This window comes from Hyla sarda, chromosome 9 (assembly GCF_029499605.1).
Source record: "Hyla sarda isolate aHylSar1 chromosome 9, aHylSar1.hap1, whole genome shotgun sequence".
Taxonomy (NCBI): Eukaryota; Metazoa; Chordata; class Amphibia; order Anura; family Hylidae; genus Hyla; species Hyla sarda.
In genome coordinates this window covers 99,785,351-99,804,094 of record NC_079197.1, presented here as the reverse complement: position 1 = coordinate 99,804,094, position 18,744 = coordinate 99,785,351, and the positions used below count along the sequence as shown (strand labels likewise).

Sequence of the window (18,744 nt, the reverse complement as noted above, 5' to 3'; positions counted from 1 at the left end):
CACAGCTCTCTGTGAGAAATCAGAATGTGTATATATAAAATCAGAATGTGTATATATACGGCGTGCAGGGGACCATAGGAGAGCGCCGGCCGCTGCATCCTTACATTATACTGGAGCATCACAGCGGGAGTCAGGAGTGATACCCACAGTGATCTTTCATTAACTACAAGTACTACTACTCCCAACATGGAGTACACTCTGCTCCATGCTGGGAGCTGTAGTACCTGCCTTAATAGACAGATCGCAGGGGGTGTCAGAAGTTACACTCACTGCGATCTGTCAATTAATGCAGGTACTACAGCTCCCAGCATGGAGCAGAGTGTGCCCTATATTGGGAGTAGTAGTGCCTGCTAAAGGACACATTACAGCGGGTGTCACTACTGACACCCGCTGTGACCGTCCTGTCTATAGCAGAGATGCAGAGCGGCTGTATACATAGCTCGCATCCCTGCTCTGCACTGTACTCCGGGTTGGCCGCTCATTCATTCATTGATGTTTCCCTCAGAGCTGTGATTGGCTGCAACCATCTGGCCAATCACAGCTCTGGGTGGGAAATATGAATGGCCAGCGATGTGAATAGAGCAGAGATGTGAGCGCTGTATAGAGCCACATCTCTGCTATATTATGGTCGATCGCATTGGGTGTCAGACTGACATCCGGGGCGATATGTCTATAGTCCAGGTACTACTACTCCCAGCATGGAACAGTCTTGTTCCATGCTGCGAGTAGTAGTACTACATAAAAAATGGGGAAAAAAAGAGAAAAAAAAAAGTTAAGCACACACACACTTTATGAATAAATGTATTAAAATTTTGTTAGAAAAAAATAAACATTTAGTTAAATACATTTTTACATCCCTACTGCATCCTTTTTTTTTTTTTTTGGGTACCCAACTATTTTGTAAAAAAAAAAAGCAAAAGGGGCCAAAAACGGCAAATTCCACACAAAGGTAAAAACGCCAGAAAAAAAACGCCAAAACGCAGGGAAAACCTGTGGCAGTTTTTCTGGCGTTTTTTCTGGCGTTTTTAAACAACAAAAATCGCAGGGCAAAAACCTCAGTGGAGTTCCAGCCTAATAGCTATCAACCAGCGTCTGCACCTCTTTGCAACATAAAGATTTGACATAGTCCCTTAACCCTTTAAGGACCCAGCCAATTTTCACTGTAGGACCCGGCCATTTTTTGAACATCTGACCACTGTCACTTTAAACATTAATAACTCTGGAATGCTTTTAGTTATCATTCTGATTCCTAGATTGTTTTTTCGTGACATATTCTACTTTAACATAGTGGCAAAATTTTGTGGTAAGTTGCATCATTTCTTGGTGAAAAATCCCAAAATTTGATGAAAAATTTGAAAATTTAGCATTTTTCTAACTTTGAAGCTCTCTGCTTGTAAGGAAAATGGATATTCCAAATAAAAGAAATTTTTGATTCACATATACAATATGTCTACTTTATGTTTGCATCATAAAATTGACAAGTTTTTACTTTTGGAAGACACCAGAGGGCTTCAAAGTTAAGCAGCAATTTTCCAATTTTTCACAAAATTTTCAAACTCACAATTTTTCAGGGACCAGTTCAGGTTTGAAGTGGATTTGAAGGGTCTTCATATTAGAAATACCCCACAAATGACCCCATTATAAAAACTGCACCCCCTAAAGTATTCATAATGACATTCAGTCAGCATTTTAACCCTTTAGGTATTTCACAGGAATAGCAGCAAAGTGAAGGAGAAAATTCACAATCTTCATTTTTTACACTCGCATGTTCTTGTAGACCCAATTTTTGAATTTTTACAAGGGGTAAAAGGAGAAAATTTATACTTATGTTTGTAGCCCAATTTCTCTCGAGTAAGCACATACCTCATATGTCTATGTAAAGTGTTCGGCGGGCGCAGTAGAGGGCTCAGAAGCGAAGGAGCGAAAAGGGGATTTTGGAGAGTACGTTGTTCTGAAATGGTTTTTGGGGGGCATGTTTCCTTTAGGAAGCCCCTATGGTGCCAGAGCAACAAAAAAAAAAAAAAACACATGCCAAACCATTTTGGAAACTAAACCCCTTGAGGAACGTAAAATGGAATAAAGTGAGCCTTAATACCCCACAGGTGTTTCACAACTTTTGCATATGTAAAAAAAAAAATTTTTTCACTAAAATGTGTGTTTCCCCCCAAATTTCACATTTTTGCAAGGGTTAATAGCAGAAAAGACCCCCCAAAATTTGTAACCCCATCTCTTCTTAGTATGGAGGTACCCCATAAGTTGACCTGAAGTGCACTACAGGCGAACTACAATGCTCAGAAGAGAAGGAGTCATATTTGGCTTTTTGAGAGCAAATTTTGCTTGGGGGGCATGTCACATTTAGGAAGCCCCTATGGTGCCAGAACAGCAAAAAAAAAAAATACATGGCATACCATTTTGGAAACTAGACCCCTTGAGGAACGTAACAAGGAATAAAGTGAGCCATAATACCCCACAGGGGTTTCACGACTTTTGCATATGTAAAAAAAAATATATAATTTTCACTAAAATGTGCGCTTCCCCCCAAATTTCACATTTTTGCAAGGGTTAATAGCAGAAAAGACCCCCCAAAATTTGTAACCCCATCTCTTCTGAGTATGGAAATACCCCATGTGTGGACGTCAAGTGCTCTGCTGGCGCACTACAATGCTCAGAAGAGAAGGAGCCCCATTGAGCTTTTGGGAAAAAAATTGTTTGGAATGGAAGTCAGGGGCCATGTGCGTTTACAAAGCCCCCCGTGGTGCCAGAACAGTGGACCCCCAAACATGTGACCCTATTTTGGAAACTACACCCCTCACAGAATTTAATAAGGGGTGCAGTGAGTATTTACACCCCACTGGCGTTTGACAGATCTTTGGAGCTGTGGGCTGTGCAAATGAAAAATAAAATTTTTCATTTTCACGGACCACTGTTCCAAAAATCTGTCAGACACCTGTGGGGCGTAAATGTACCCCTTATTACATTACGTGAGGGGTGTAGTTTCCAAAATGGGGTCACATGTGGGTATTTATATTTTTGCGTTTATGTCAGAACCGCTGTAAAATCAGCCACTCCTCTGCAAATCACCAATTTAGGCCTCAAATGTACATAGTGCGCTCTCACTCCTGAGCCTTGTTGTGCCCCCGCCGAGCATTTTACGCCTACATCTGGGGTATTTATGTACTCAGGAGAAATTGCGTTACAAATTTTGGGGGTCTTTTTTTCCTTTTAACGCTTGTGAAAATAAAAAGTATAGGGCAACACCAGCATGTTAGTGTAAAATGGTTTTAATTTTTTTACACTAACAAGCTGGTGTAGCCCCAACTTTTCCTTTTCATAAGGGGTAAAAGGAGAAAAAGCCCCCCAATATTTGTAGTGCAATTTCTCCTGAGTTCGGAGATACCCCATATGTGGCCCTAAACTGTTTCCTTGAAATACGACAGGGCTCTGAAGTGAGAGAGCGCCATGCGCATTTGAGGACTAAATTAGGGATCGCATAGGGGTGGACATAGGGGTATTCTACGCCAGTGTTTCCCAAACAGGGTGCCTCCAGCTGTTTCTAAATTCCCAGCATGCCTGGACAGTCAGTGGCTGTCCAGAAATGCTGGGAGTTGTTGTTTTGCAACAGCTGGAGGCTCCATTTTGGAAACACTGCCATACAATAAGGTTTTCATTTTTATTGGGGGGGGGACAGTGTAAGGGATGTATATGTTGTGTTTTACTCTTTATTATGTGTTAGTGTAGTGTAGTGTTTTTAGGGTACATTCGCACTGACGTGTTACGGTGAGTTTCCCGCTAGGAGTTTGAGCTGCGGCGAAAAATTTGCCGCAGCCCAAACTTGAAGCAGGAAACTTACTGTAAGCCTGCCCGTGTGAATGTACCCTGTACGTTCATACGTTCACATGGGGGGGGGGGGGGGCAAACCTCCAGCTGTTTCAAAACTACAACTCCCAGCATGTACTGACAGACCGTGCATGCAGGGAGTTGTACTTTTGCAACAGCTGGAGGCACACTGGTTGGAAAACCTTCAGTTAGGTTCTGTTACCTAACTCAGTATTTTCTAACCAGTGTGCCTCCCAGCATGTACTGATCGCCGACGGGCATGCTGGGAGAAGTAGCTATGCAATAGCTGGAGGTACGCAACTACAACTCCCAGCATGCCGAGACAGCTGATTGCTGTTTGGACATGCTGGGATTTGCAGTTTTGCAACATCTGGAGGGCTACAGTTTTAGAGAACACTGCAAAGTGATCTCCAAACTGTGGTCCTCCAGCTGTTGCAAAACTACAATTCCCAGCATGCCAAGACAGCAAACAGTTGTTTGGGCATGCTAGGAGTTGTAGTTTTGCAAGATCTGGAGGGCTACAGTTTAGGGACCACTATATAGTGGTCTCAAACTGTAGCCCTCCAGCTGTTGCAAAACTACATATTCCAGCATGCCCAAACAGCTGTCTGGGCATGCTGGGAGTTTTAGTTTTGCAACATCTGGAGGGCTACAGTTAGAGACCACTGTATAATGGTCTCAAACTGTACCCTGCAGATGTTGCTAGGCAACTCACCGGCTTCCGTCGGATGCAGCCACACTTCATCACCGCCCGCCCACCCGGATCGGTAAGTGGATCTTCAGCGACGATCCCCGTCGTTTCCCCATCCTGCCCCGCCTATTGTGGGAGGGCAGGACGGGGAAAACAAAAGTAAACCCCCCCCACTCCGATCTGCTATTGGTGGTCGCGTCTAGACCACCAATAGCAGGGATAGGAGGGGTGGCACCCGTGCCACCTCACTCCTATCGCTTCAGGGGGATCCTGGGTGTCTTAGACACCTGCGATCCCCCTTACATTCTTGGTCACCGGGTCACTATAGACCCGTAATGACCCGGAATCGCGCAAATCGCAAGTGTGAATTCACTTGCGATTTGCCGCGATTGCCGAAATTGGGGGGGTCTCATGACCCCCCTGGGCATTTGCACGGGATGCCTGCTGAATGATTTCAGCAGGCATCCCGCTCCGATCCCCGCCCGGCGCACGGCGGGGAACGGAACTGCCCATGACGGGTTAAAGAGTACCTATCACCGAACTAAACTTTTAATATATTATTCTTTATGTAATTCTAAGACACTATGCTATTTACTTGCTGTTAAAATTCTCAACTTTTATATGTTTTTAATGTGATTACAAAAAAACGGCCACTAGGTGGCTCTGTTCTGTTCCCTGCACAAGTCGAACAGTTAGTTTGGTCTCCTCCAGGACTTGCAAAAGTCCAAACTCAGGAAGTACTTGTGGGGCATGGCGAGGCACAGCTCTCACAGGCTTCAGTGATGTCACGCCACCTGAGGAACGCCCACTTTCACCTGCCGGTTGTGTTAGGGCAGAAGGGTTGTTAGGAGTAGTTAGGGAATATAATCTGAGTTAGTTTACAAAATAAGGTTTGATGACAGGTACTCTTTAACATTGCTTAAACAAGGTACACTAAAGTGGTACTCTTTTTATAGAAATGGTAAATATTAGGGATCGACCGACATCGATTTTTTATGGCCAATACCGATAATCTGTGGAGGTTAGGGCCAACAGCCGATAACTTATACCGATATTCCGGTATAAGTTATTGGCCATTTAACCCCCCCCCCCCGACTTCCGCTGCAGATCATTGATTTAAAGTGGGCGCTTTAAATCAATGAACTGCAGCGGAATTTGCGGTGCCATAGGCTGCCGCCACCCGCTTCTCTCCCCCTGCCTGTCCGGGGGTCCTCCTGAGTCCTATCACTGCCACCGCGACCGCCCCCCCATATTAATAGTGGGATCAAAGTGGTCCATTACCACTATATGATTTATTGACTTAGAAACCATGCATATATTTGAAACCGGCCACCACATCATAAAGTAAAATCTCCCTTAGCGGACACCTCCCAAAAGGGGACATCTCCCAATAGCGGACAGTTTTTTATTTCCCGGCAGAGTCAAATAAGACTTAATGTATTTGCACTCTTGAATAGGGGACTATCCCAATAGCGGATTGGAAAACACTCCCAATAGGAGACAAAACACGCCTAATAGGGGACAACCAGGCTTTTGTGCTGTCCCTACCTTATCGGGGGGTACAGTCAATAACCCAGTAAGGGGTTCAGGCTCCCAAGGGGCCCTGGCCCCAACAGCACCCCCTTGCAGCAACCCCAAACAGTGGTCTCCTGCTTCTGTATGCCCGCCGACCACATCATTCTCCCCTGATCCCCCCTGCCACTTTATTCCCCCTGTGACAAACCATCCACCCTTTATCACCCTCTGTGCCACATTATTTCCCCTTGATCTTCCACTGTGCTATTTCATTCCCCCATTTATCACCCTTTGTGCAAATTCATAACACCCTCTTTACCTGTGCCATTTCATCCCCTGTGCCATTTCATTCCCCCCTTATCCCACCTGTGCCATTTTATCCCCCTTTTCCCTCCTGTGCCACTTTATTCCCCCTGTGCCAAATCATCCCCCCCCTCACTCCTTGTGCCACATCACTTTTCCCCTTCCCTCCTCCTCCTGTTGTTTTTCCTAACTGGCCAGCAGGCTCAGGTGCAGGGGCTCTCAGCGGGTTCTCCTGACATCCTCTACGCAATCATTGAGAGCAGTGATGGCTGCAGGCACTGATGAATGACGCTCTTGAGGTCACTTGTCAGTGCCCGCAGCCGCTGCTGCTGCTCCCAGTAAGTGCAGCGCAGAGGACGTCAGGAGAATATAAGACCCGCTAAGAACCCCTGCACCTGAGCCTGCTGGCTAGGTAAGAAAAACAAAAGGGGAAGAGGAAAGGGGAAAAGAGATGTGACACAAGGGGTGGGGGGATGATTTGGCACAGTGGGCAAGAAATGGCACAAGGGGTGGTAAAAAAGGGTTGAGGAATTTGCACAAAGGGGAATAAAGTGGTACAGGGTATAAAGTGGGAATGAAATGGCACAGGGGGTTCAAGGGGGGGGGGGAGAATTAAGTGGCATTGGAGGGATCAAGAGGGAGAATAAAATGGCACAGGGGGATGAAATGGTTCACAGGGATGATTAAACGGCACTGGGAGATTCTACTGTAATATAGTTTTTTGTCATGTTTTATAGGTAATTACACTCAGTGAGAACAGTACAATAGTTGATAATTTGGTAAGATTTTTGAGCCTTTTTTCCCAACGGGGGACTTTTTTTTCCCCCCTTTGAGTGTCCACTATTTGGAGATTCTACTTTTATTTATATTTCTCCCGTAATTATGGACAGGCATCATACAGATAAAACATTCTATTGTCACATGTTATGGTAATCAGTTTAGGCCATATACTATAAACATTCACAGAAAAAGCAGGGAAAATATATTTAGGTTTAGTGTGCCTTTTAGAAACCTTAAAGGGGTACGCCAGTGTTTTATTTTTTTTTTTTATCCCTAAGAAGTGTTTGATCACGTCGGATCCAACCACTGCGACTCCCCCCCAATTCCTACCTGACACCTTGGCTCTCCTCATGCATGGAGTGGGTCGACATGACCCCTTTTTGCATCTCTAATGGAGCCAGAGATACAGGAGCCCCGTACTCTAGTATTTGTGCAAAAGAGACCTTCACCCCTGAACAGATCACCCCTATCCAAAGGATATGAAGTAAGATGCTGGACTACCCCTTTAAGTTTTCTAAAAGGAATGTTCATATAATATAGCCTAACCTGATTACCATAACATGTGACAATAGTGACAAAGTAAAATGCTGGAATACCCCGTATCCCTCAGATAGCCCTCTCCAATATTCAGGTGGTTAAGGAATTTAAATACTTAGGTATTACCATCACACCCTTTTTACACGATTTTATACCCCGGAATCTGACGCCCCTGCTGGACAAGAGTTCTCAGAAGGTAGCTGTCTGGTGTAAATTACCGATCTCAGTGATTGGCCGGACTAATCTAACAAAAATGGTGCTCATGCCGCAATTATTATATGTGCTGCAGAACTCGCCAGTGTGGATAGCCATGACTTACTTTTATAGGATACAACGGCTTTTCAGACAGTTGGTGTGGGGGGGGGGGGGGGGGGGGTCGACTGCCAGGATCAAACTTGAGACACTACAAAGGGGAAAAACTTCAGGTGGGCTAGCGTTACCTAATCCCTGGCTGTATTTCCTTGCCTCACAGATACATCAGATTAGAGGGTGGGTGAAGATATCTCTCCTGGGTCCTACGGGTCGGTTGTTTATGGCCAGACAAGAAGGGATGTTGCCATTGCATATTCTGGAGATTGGCTTGACCAGACCTCCGGATTCCTCTCCCACTACTCAACTCCTTTGCAAGCTTTGGGGCCACGCGCGTAAATTACTGGGTCTTACAAGTTTCATATCGTGTACACCGCTGTGGCGTAACCCCGGCTTGCCAGTTTTCTACTCTTTTGTGGATGCTGGTTATTGGGAAAGGAAGAGACTGTGTGAAGTGGGGCAGTTGGCTGTACAGGGGGTAGTCCGATCTTTTGAGGACTTGCAGGAGGAGTTTGCTTTACCACGCTCCTCGTTTTATCGGTACCTGCAACTCCGTCACGTGTACGGAACTCAAAATCGTCTGCGGCTGATGGAGGTGCAAACTAACAGGGTCCTAGACTCGGTTATTGTGAAACGGGAATCTGCTGGAGTTATTTCTTGGCAGTACGGTGAGCTATTGAGTTTTTACCATGAACGGTTCCCTTTGACGGTCCGACATAAGTGGGAGAGAGACCTTGGTGGGCTGAGTGACGAGGAATGGTGTATAGTGTTGTCGCTTACCCCGTCGCTGTCTCTGTCGGAGGCTAACAGGCTGTCACAGCTGTTCTTTCTACATAGGGTGTATAAGACCCCTCTGTTCTTATATAAGGTTGGTGTTCGGTCCGACTCTGCCTGCCCTAGGTGTGGGGAGCTGCAGGCTCACTTGCTTCACATGATGTCCCGTTTTAGATGCTTATTGGGCTGATGTGTTACGCCTTGTCAGGGATGTTTATGGGGTTACTCTGCTTAGAGAACCTATGGTATGCTTACTAGGTCTTATTGGATGTGATAGGGAACCTTCCATGAGAGAGGTGGGGATCTTACGTGTGCTGTACCAAGCCAGGAAATTCATTGCGCAGTATTGGATTAGACCGGCTCCTCCGGGTGTAGCTGATCTTATTAACAGAATATGGCAGATAGTACGCTTGGAGAAAGGGATATATATTAAACGTAACGTTGAACGGAAATTTGATAATATTTGGGGACCCTGGGTACACCATTTTGACCCCCTGAGGACTGGTTCGTAATTGCTTGTGACCTCTCGGCCTGTGTTTATCTTGGGATTGGCTTATGGTCTGGGGACTCTCTGTGTGTGACTTCACTCTCTTCCTTGTCTGCCCTTTTCTTTCTCTCCTCTTCTGGTGGCTGTGTTGGATTGCCTGGGGGTGCTGCATGCTGGAGTCGTGTGCGCTGGGATTGGGGGAGTCTCCCTATTGGAATATGAGTATATTGAAACCTATAGTTTACTGCTTGTGTCTATTCCTGCTCCTGCAGAGGGAAGTGACGGATTGTTTGTATGTACGGTGGGTGGGGGGTTTATTGTTGGGGAAATGTTGTTGTATGTTTAAAAGTGGTTAAACTATTAATAAAAATATCTGATTTAAAAAAAAAAAATGCTGGAATACCCCTTTATGGTATATTCACACGTACAATATTCTGCGTAGATTTGATGCGCAGGATTTTTTGCTGCAGATTTTAATGTAAACTGAATGACTGAGCACAGCTTGAAATCCTGCGCATCAAATCTGCGCAGAATACTGTACGTGTGAATTGACCCTTAAAGGGAATTTGTTATCACAAAATTACCTATCGTTTAAATCAAGTTTTTATGTTAAACATACTTCTTAAAGGGGTATTCCAGGAATTTTATTTGACTATGCTACAGGGGCTGTAAAGTTAGTGTAGTTCATAATATAGTGTCTGTACCTGTGTGTGACGGTTTTCTCACAATTCTAATGTGATTTTCACCCCAATATTTATTTTTTAACAGCATATAAAATGACTGTTGTCTCCAGGGAGCCTGTCTGCTTCAATGGGTTGAGGGATCGCTTGGTGGGAGAGAGATCAATCTGCAACTAATGCAACAGCTGTAGGCGCCCTGATTGAAAACCACAGGTCTTTTGAATGGATGCAGCTCATTTATGTTTCAATGGGTGGAGTGGCTGATGTGAGGGAGGGAGGAAAATGGAATTATGGGATTTGTAGGCACAGAAGAAAACTCAAATAGGAAATACCAGTTCACAAAAAGCTAGCCACAGTGTTATGGTAATCTCACAACATAGCCATGTAGCACCAAGACAAGTGCAGATCCTTCCTAAGCATGTCCATTACTGTCTGGCAGGTACGTACTAAAATCACCTTATGGTGGATAACCCCTTTTAGAATTGTTTGTGATTTTTTTTCTAATTTTTAATTTTATTATCTACACTATATTAAATAATCCTGAAATCTTGCAGTTTACAATCTGGCTTCTCAGCCTCCTAATAAGCTGACACTTCCTATTCTGTAGAGAAAGGTTTTGGTAGTCACATCATTCCCACCACAGACAAGATTACAATGCTAGACAACCCCTATTTATAAGTAACACAGGATCCACCATTTACAGTAGATGATGACCAATGCTGTCCTCCTTCCTCCCCGTACAATGAACTCTGCACAGGTTACACAGCATGCCCAGAAAACTCTCCCAATATTAATAAGTCCTCTCCAGTCCATTGTTTTCTATGCCCATGTAGCTGCTATGAAATATATCTTTAAAGGCTGGTAAAAAAGCAAAGCAAATGATCAGACAGCATAGCTGTCCTCACAATAACATACAAAAAATTACAAAAAAATTCAGTAAGGAAATACAAACAGATAAAATATAAACAGATAAAAAGAACATGTTTCAGTATCCGTCCCTGATCTGTAAAAAAATCTAGACAATAAAGAGGGAAATGGCTTAGAAAACACATTTATATTTACACTATTAGGAATTTCTGAGTTAATGGAGTCCCCTGTTAAGGATTAAAAACACAGAATGTAAAATCCAGCCCTTTTTCATAAAATAAAAGCTACTGTCTGTCAGGGTCCGGACTAGCGGCTGGTGAGGACACCGGAGGTGGATCCTCTGTGCCAGAGAGGAGATGACGCGGGTCGTACTGGGGAATCGGTTCTAAGCAGTTACTGGTGTTCACCAGAGCCCGCCGCAAAGCGGGATGGACCTCTCAGGCAGCTGAGACTGGCAAGGTACACAAGGACTAGACAGAGGCGAGGTCAGACGTAGCAGAAGGTCAGGGCAGGCAGCGAGGTTCGTAGTCAGGGGACACAGCAGAAGGTCTGGTTACACAGGCTAGGGAACACACAATAACGCTTTCTCAGGGCACAAGGCAACAAGATCCGGCAAGGACGGGAAGGGGAAGTGTGTATTTATGTGTAGGGAGGTGATTGAACTGATTGGGCCAGGCACCAATTAGCGGTGCGCTGGCCCTTTAAATGTTAGAACGTCGGCGCGCGCCCTAGGGAGCGGGGCCGCGCGCCGGGACAGCCACAGGAGGAGGAGGGTGAGTAGAACGGGGCGCGATCCGCGAGCGGGTCTGACCCGCCATGTGGATCGCGTCCCCGCCGGCATGAACACAGCAGCGCTCGCGGTCAGAGACAGAGACCGGAGTGCTGCTGTTAGCATCCGGGGAAGCCGCGGGACCCGGAGCGCTTGGCGTTACACTGTCTTTATTTTATTGCACAAAATACATTTCATGACAGATCCATGTAGCAACAGCTGTCCTATTTGGGAAACCATATGCCCTTACTCATAGCTGTGAGCTATGATTAAGGGCACATGGCGCCTGAAACAAGTCAGCTGTTGCTACATAGACCTATTCTAAAATGTTTTTTGTACTTTTTCCCCCCTAAAAACGAGAAAATAAAGATTTTTATTTCATAAACAATTGCTGCTTTTTTATTCTGTGTATGTAATGCTATTTCCTTTTCTGTCGCTCTGGAGGACCAGTTCCACATTGCACATACTACCAATGTGTTTGAATAGGCACATTGTAATGCTTAGATTTCCATGTAGTGCAGGTGAATTTAACACTTGCTTCCAGGTTTCCCCACAAATAACCGCTGCTTCCTGGTGACCTAGTAGGATCCACCATATCTGGTTACTGTTATGGGATGCTTTTAAAGACAGTCTAGGCATATTATTTTGTTCCAATATTATTGTTGAGTATTTCAGCCCATCTGTAGGTTAAAGGAACTGAACGCACAGATCCATAGAAGAGTTTGGGTTAGGTCATCTGAGGTCAGGCTTAGTCATAATATGGGGGCAAAGGGGTATCATCTGGGCATTACCTGCATGGCAGCAAAACTGCACAGCTGAGAAGCTCTGCCCTCTGAGGGTATGCCAGCTCTTGCACTGAAGTCCGTCATTAATAATTGGACAATTCACTCGGGAAATGCTCTGCATGGCAGCTGTGTAATCTCTACCCCCTCTCTGCACTGATATCTATGATTATTGCAGGAAAGAACAGGAAGCTGAACGATCATCTGTAAGGCACTGCCAGGACACCGCTGGAAATAAACTCCTATTACTGCCCTCCACTAGTGTTACCAAAATTAACCATTTGACTGTCCTAAACCCCCAGGAAATCTTACATTCACCCCTTCATTGGTCTAGGACACCAGAGATCCGGGCATTAACCCCTTCATTGCCCTAGGACACCAAGGATTCTGACATAAATCCCCCAATAGACCTTGATGCCTAGGGATCCCGACATTAACCCTTTACTGTCCTAAACCAGCAGGGATACTGACATTACCTCTTTACTTCACTCAACCATCAGACAACAACCTCTTTACGGACATAGATCATGAGGGTTGCTGTCCTTAAAAGGAACCGGTCACAATGAAAATACTAATCTAATCTGTCTGCATTAAGTTATAGAGCAGGAAGAGCTGAGCGGATTGATATGCTATTTATTTATTTGTGGGAAAGGATTCTGCATAACTTGTAATTTATTGATTACAATCTGGTATCTTTCCATCCTTAGGAGTGCAATGGATTATCCTATCATTGAATGATCCTATCCACTGGAATACAAGTTATATAGAATCTTTCCCACAAAGATATATATCAATCTACTCTGCTCCTCCTGCTCTGTAACATGATGCTGATAGATTACATAGCATTTTCATGGTGACAGGTTCCCTTTAAGGACATGTTCACACCTACAGTCAATGGATTATCCTATCATTGAATGATCCTATCCACTGGACTACAAGTTATATAGAATCTTTCCCACAAAGATATATATCAATCTACTCTGCTCCTCCTGCTCTGTAACATGATGCCGATAGATTACATAGCATTTTCATGGTGACAGGTTCCCTTTAAGGACATGTTCACACCTACTGTATGCACTACAGATTTGATGTTGTGCATTTGATGCAGCAGATTTCATGCTGTGTTCAGCTATTTATTTATATTAATTCACACAGCATAAAATCCAAAGCATCAGATCTGCAGCATATACAGTATGTGTGAACATGCCCTAACCCTTTCACTACCATAGACCACCAGGGATGCAGACATAAGCCTTTAATGCCCTACATCTGGAATGGATTGTATGGAATCATACTATTTCCTTGAATACTTTGTGGGTCTGGTTGATGTCATTCTTGAAATATTTTGATACTGTTCTGTATTGCTCTGTTTGAGGTAACAGTGTTCCTAACTGCCCTGCTCACTATCTTTAAAGGGAATATTGGTTATATTCAGTACTGTCTGTCTGTCTCATACATGATACTTTTCTGGCAATAGAGATTGTAGTGATTAGTTCTCTATCTTGCTTTTACTGGACAAGATCTATATGGTTTAAAAGGCATGGTGTGGCTGGATAGGCTCATCTTCACTTATCAAAGAACATACAAATCGAAATAGATATAGTATAGCATCTACAATACACCCTTTCAATAACGGCAAAGCTATTTCCGCTTTCTGAGTTCCGGGTTATCTTTATAAATTATTGTTACAGAGATTCCACAGAATGAATTGCCATTTTTCATTTTTTATCCAGAACAGTTACTGTGCCAGTATGGAAAAATAATGACATTTCCAAAACCAATATCCCCAGGGATAAAACTTGAAACTTGGCATTATTCATGGAAATTAGGGACAGATGTCTAATAGTGAGGAAAGCTGCAGAACTGAGTGGATATGTAGCTGTACAGAATGAACTGCCTTGCAGAGTCTTAGGCGTAGTTGGGTATAACTGTATTATAACATTTACTTTGTAACATGGTATGTTAAATACAAGAGGCGGGCTTACTGATGTTTAGGTGTAGAAGCCCCTGATACTGATATCAGTTCTGTGGTTGGAACCCATAGCTCTCCAGCTGTTGCAAAAGTTAAACCCCCAACATGTTTCGAAAACCATAGGAGGAGTTCAGTACCAGGGTGATTTAGGGATAAATGGGTGGTTTTTACTTCAGTTAAAAAGGTTGTTGGTGAACATCCCAGTTTAATAAATTTATTTACAGGATTGTCTCATAAAAGCAACTCTATTCTAGATTTCCTAATGGGGCATATGGAGATAGAGGGGGGTGGGGGGGGGGGGGGGGGGGATGGGAACCATTTGGGGCCCCCCTCTCTATTAGCCAGCATGTAGAACCAATCTATGAGAACTATTCAGATTTTGGCAGACTCTAGTGATCCTGGATGACCATTCATCTGACTGGCTGCCATGAAATGCCACATTTCTCTTGGCTGACTTCCCCTGGTAAGTCAGCTGTTCACTGCGTCACCTGCCTTTTCGAAAGGGGCTGTCTCCGATAGATAACTTAGGTAATATCTATATAAAAAAGTGTATCTAATTACAGTTAATTTGCAGATTATGTTTGAGCAACCAAAGAACACCCATTAATCTTGAGCCATCCATTGATTTTAATTACATTCCTGCAATACTCCCAATGATTAAAGCTTTTGTTCTCTTGGATTTTAGCTATAGGTGCTTGATTGGGGGGGGGGGGGGGGGGGTCCTCCAGTGTCTGAACCCCTACATTAAATAAATGTACCTTAATAGGCATAGGAAGAAGAATACAGGTTGTTAGATGTGGTCTCTATTTGCTTTATTATACCAAAATCTTGGCTTGGATGTTTCTGAATACTATAATAGATATGACACTGCACAGATTGATTCCTGTAGAGTCATTTTGTCCTGTTTCTAATGATATCAGGCACTGCCTATGTACTATTGTGCTGCATACTGTATATCTGCAGTGAATTGGTTCTAGCCAAATCATGCTAGGAGTATAAGGTGATAATGGGATCATGTGCACCCATGGAAGATAAAGAATAAATGACAACTGGCTTCTGCTTTCACATGAATCCATGGGTTTGACAAGTGTATCTTTATCTAAGTCAGTAGAGCCATGTCTTAAGATTATGGTGTACACCAGTGGTCTCCAACCTGCGGACCTCCAGATGTTGCAAAACTACAACTCCCAGCATGCCCGGACAGCCGTTGGCTGTCCGGGTCATGCTGGGAGTTGTAGTTTTGCAACATCTGGAGGCCCGCAGGTTGAAGACCACTGGTACATGAACAGCTTCACAATAGCACTAGGCCTAGCTGAGATGGATAACATCCCTCCTAAGCTAATAATGGGTTATTCTGATGACACTGCTGATCATTAGGCTTGCAGAGCAATAGAAGGAAGCCTTATTTCACGTGGAGGCACTGCTGTTAAGACATCTTTGCAGTGTAGATGAGCGTCTCCGCTCATCTGCAGCTTGGCATGGCACATTCCCTCAGGCTTGCAGTGTGTTACTGTAGGGTAGTGCCAGGTTACTGTACACAGCTCATCAGTGGGGTCCTGTGTCTACCACGCAGTGCTGCGTCATGTACTTCTCAGTTCACACACAGTCACATCCTCCTGGTCCTATGTGCCCTATGGGCTCTGCTATGAGCTGATTATGATGTATAGTATAGCGAAAACTACTGAAGAATGAAACCATAGATACAGGGTCATTAACTATTTGTAGACCGGAAGAATCTAGCATCTTTGTGAATACACTCTGTATAGCTGTTAAATATACATTTATGAAATAAGGCCTGCGCAATACTTCCAGGCATATAAATGGTCAATAGATAGATAGATGGATAGATAGATAGATAGATAGATGGATAGATGGATAGATAGATATGAGATAGATGGATAGATAGATAGATATGAGATACATAGATAGATAGATATGAGATACATTCTATCTATCTGTAAAGCTTGAGCTTTATAACATACTGGTTGTAAGATGAAAATCTTAGATGCCTCTATCACCGATAAAGGAAATTCACACAGGAATGATGAAAGGAAATAGCACTACTTACAAGTGCAGAGAAATGGAGATCAGACGATCCTGCCTGTGCCTGCCATGGCAGCAAAGATAGATTTGGAAGACATGGACACAGAGAGCTCGCCCCACACAAATCCCATCATTACAATAAAAAGGCTGCAGTATGAAGTGTGCGGTCCTTACCGTGCTGCAGCTGTCTACCAATCCGTGCGATGAAGCCTGAGATCCCGATATAGAGGCTTCCCTGGCTGAAGGTGGAAGGGAGAGACGGTTCGTGGAGCGATCAGAGGAGGGGAAGAGGGAAATCAGTAGGAAAGAGAGGATTCCACAATGCATATAACTGCGGGTTCTTATCATGCTCCCTGCGTTTCCCTGAGCTGCATCTGCACTACAGTCGGAGAGAGAGAGTGAGAGCAAGAGAGAAAAATGTCCCAAAAATAGCCCCGGCTGCCAATGACTTGCTGAAACCTGAGAAAGAATTGCTGAATTTAAAGATCTGGGTCGCAGTGGGTGTGTGGATTAAACTGAGGAGAAAAGGGTTGGCAGGAAACACAGGGGAACAGCGCCACGTGGGTCCTTGGAATAAAACACCGGAGTGAGGGGAAGATGACCTGATCTCTGACCACAGGGGACAAATTTCTGCTGATAATGGCCTCACAGGCCCGGTCTGGCTATGATATGAAACCTACATATGGGAATGAGCTGGAATTTACAATCTAGGTGGGCTATACTGAGAGGCCAATAGAACTGATAGTAGTGTCCTCCTGGCCCCAGTCCTGAGGCTGAACTGAAGTTCATATAACAAAGGCATAGCTGAAGATGTGACTGGCTGACTACCAGAAGGTCACTTGTCTATCAAAGAGGCATTGCAGTAAATCTGTACTGAGCTTCAGAACCCATAAATCAAGGGGAAGCCCTCTCTCCTATAAAGATGGTTCCTTAATTTACATTGAAGTCACTTTCTTATTCATTTTTTGCCTGTGTTGTAATTTTCACAGACATTCACAGATATATTTACATAAAATTATTGAAAAAAGACACATGTCATCAAGCTCAACAATGGGAGGGGAAAACATGCGGATGCAAGGGAGGGGTATGGGTAACTTTAGTGCAGGAGTTCTATACTTTTATACAAGCATTAGTGATATTTTGTTCTAACAATTAGTCTAAGCCTGTTTCAAATCCCTCAAATGTTGTATCTGTGACCAACTGCTGAGGTTGACTGTTCCACAGATTTACAATTCTTATGGTAAAAAAAAGGTTTGTCACCTCTGCAGATGAAACAGAGGCGAAGTTAAGGACTTCTTGTCTTTTGTGGGGGTTTTACTTGGAATAGTTTTTTGCTATCATTTTTGTAGGGGACACTTATATACTGATTGATGGGCCTATTAAGGTGAAAGCCCATGATCCGGTTGCCTTGTGTTTGCGGAGCTGTTGGCTGTATGTAGTAACTCTGAAATGTTGTCGTTAGCCTGCATATTTTTAAAACTTGCTAGTTTGAACAATTACAATTATACTTTATCAATAATTAACACTATCAATTATTTTATAAAAAGCACAGGTTAACATCTTCAGAATGTTGATTTGATTGTAATAGGGTTGAAAAAGGGCAGTCCATCCAGATGAAGGCAAAAAAAACATTATGAGGCAGATGGCAATTGCCCCATACCAGGGGAAAAAATCCTGCCCGACTCCTCCAATATGGCAATCAGAATAAATCCCTGTATCCACGTTCTGACGTTATGACACTGACTGTGTTTGCAGCTCTGTTCCTAAGGCTACGACACTGAAGTTACATATATCCGGTGTCCGGCTTCTGCAAAACTGGGCAAAAATTGCCACAACTCATGTCAGAAGTGCATCAGTGGGCATCAGTTGCATATCATCCAGCATCCATTGTTTGTGATTGCCGGATGGGGAAACGCAGCAAGATGTGTTCCACTGTCTGTGCCGGTCCGGCATCCAAACTGAGACGCCAGATGATCGGGATCAGTTCTTGCTTTATTTTTCCTTCATTTTCTGCAACGCTGGAGGGACAAAAAAACTGAAGACGCATATATGTAAAGGAAGATTAGGACACAAGCCCCAGGATACATATAACCCCCTCAAAAAAAAAACCCCAAAAAAAAAAAAACTAAATAATTATATAAATATATAGCAATCATATAACATTGAATCCAGGATGCTAGGAGCAAATATTACTACCATAAAGAGATGAAAAGATATTACCTCCTGTTTGCTGCTAAATACCCAATTAATAGAAAGATAGCAAGGAAGGCTGCAGCACACCAGGAGGAACGGTGAAAGAACCGTTCATCCTGGTGTGCTGCAGCCTTCCTTGCTATCTAGTTATCCGGTGCCTGGGACCCGGCCATACTACTGTGTGCACCCACTGCAACTTCTTCTA

The 18,744-nt window shown here is 43.9% G+C and overlaps 1 protein-coding gene across 2 annotated transcripts in view; it reads right to left on the bottom strand.

The window, feature by feature from the left end:
• AMMECR1 (AMMECR nuclear protein 1) overlaps positions 1-17,356 on the bottom strand; it is a 215,590-nt gene extending 198,234 nt beyond the window's left edge. Inside the window, exon 1 of one of the 2 annotated variants that reach the window (XM_056538916.1) lies at positions 16,521-17,356. The gene's annotated coding sequence lies outside the window, so the exon portion shown is untranslated. Of the gene's footprint in view, positions 1-16,371; positions 16,455-16,520 lie in introns of those variants that run through there. The other variant, XM_056538917.1, reaches the window with a different exon arrangement.
• Positions 17,357-18,744: the final 1,388 nt, after the last annotated feature.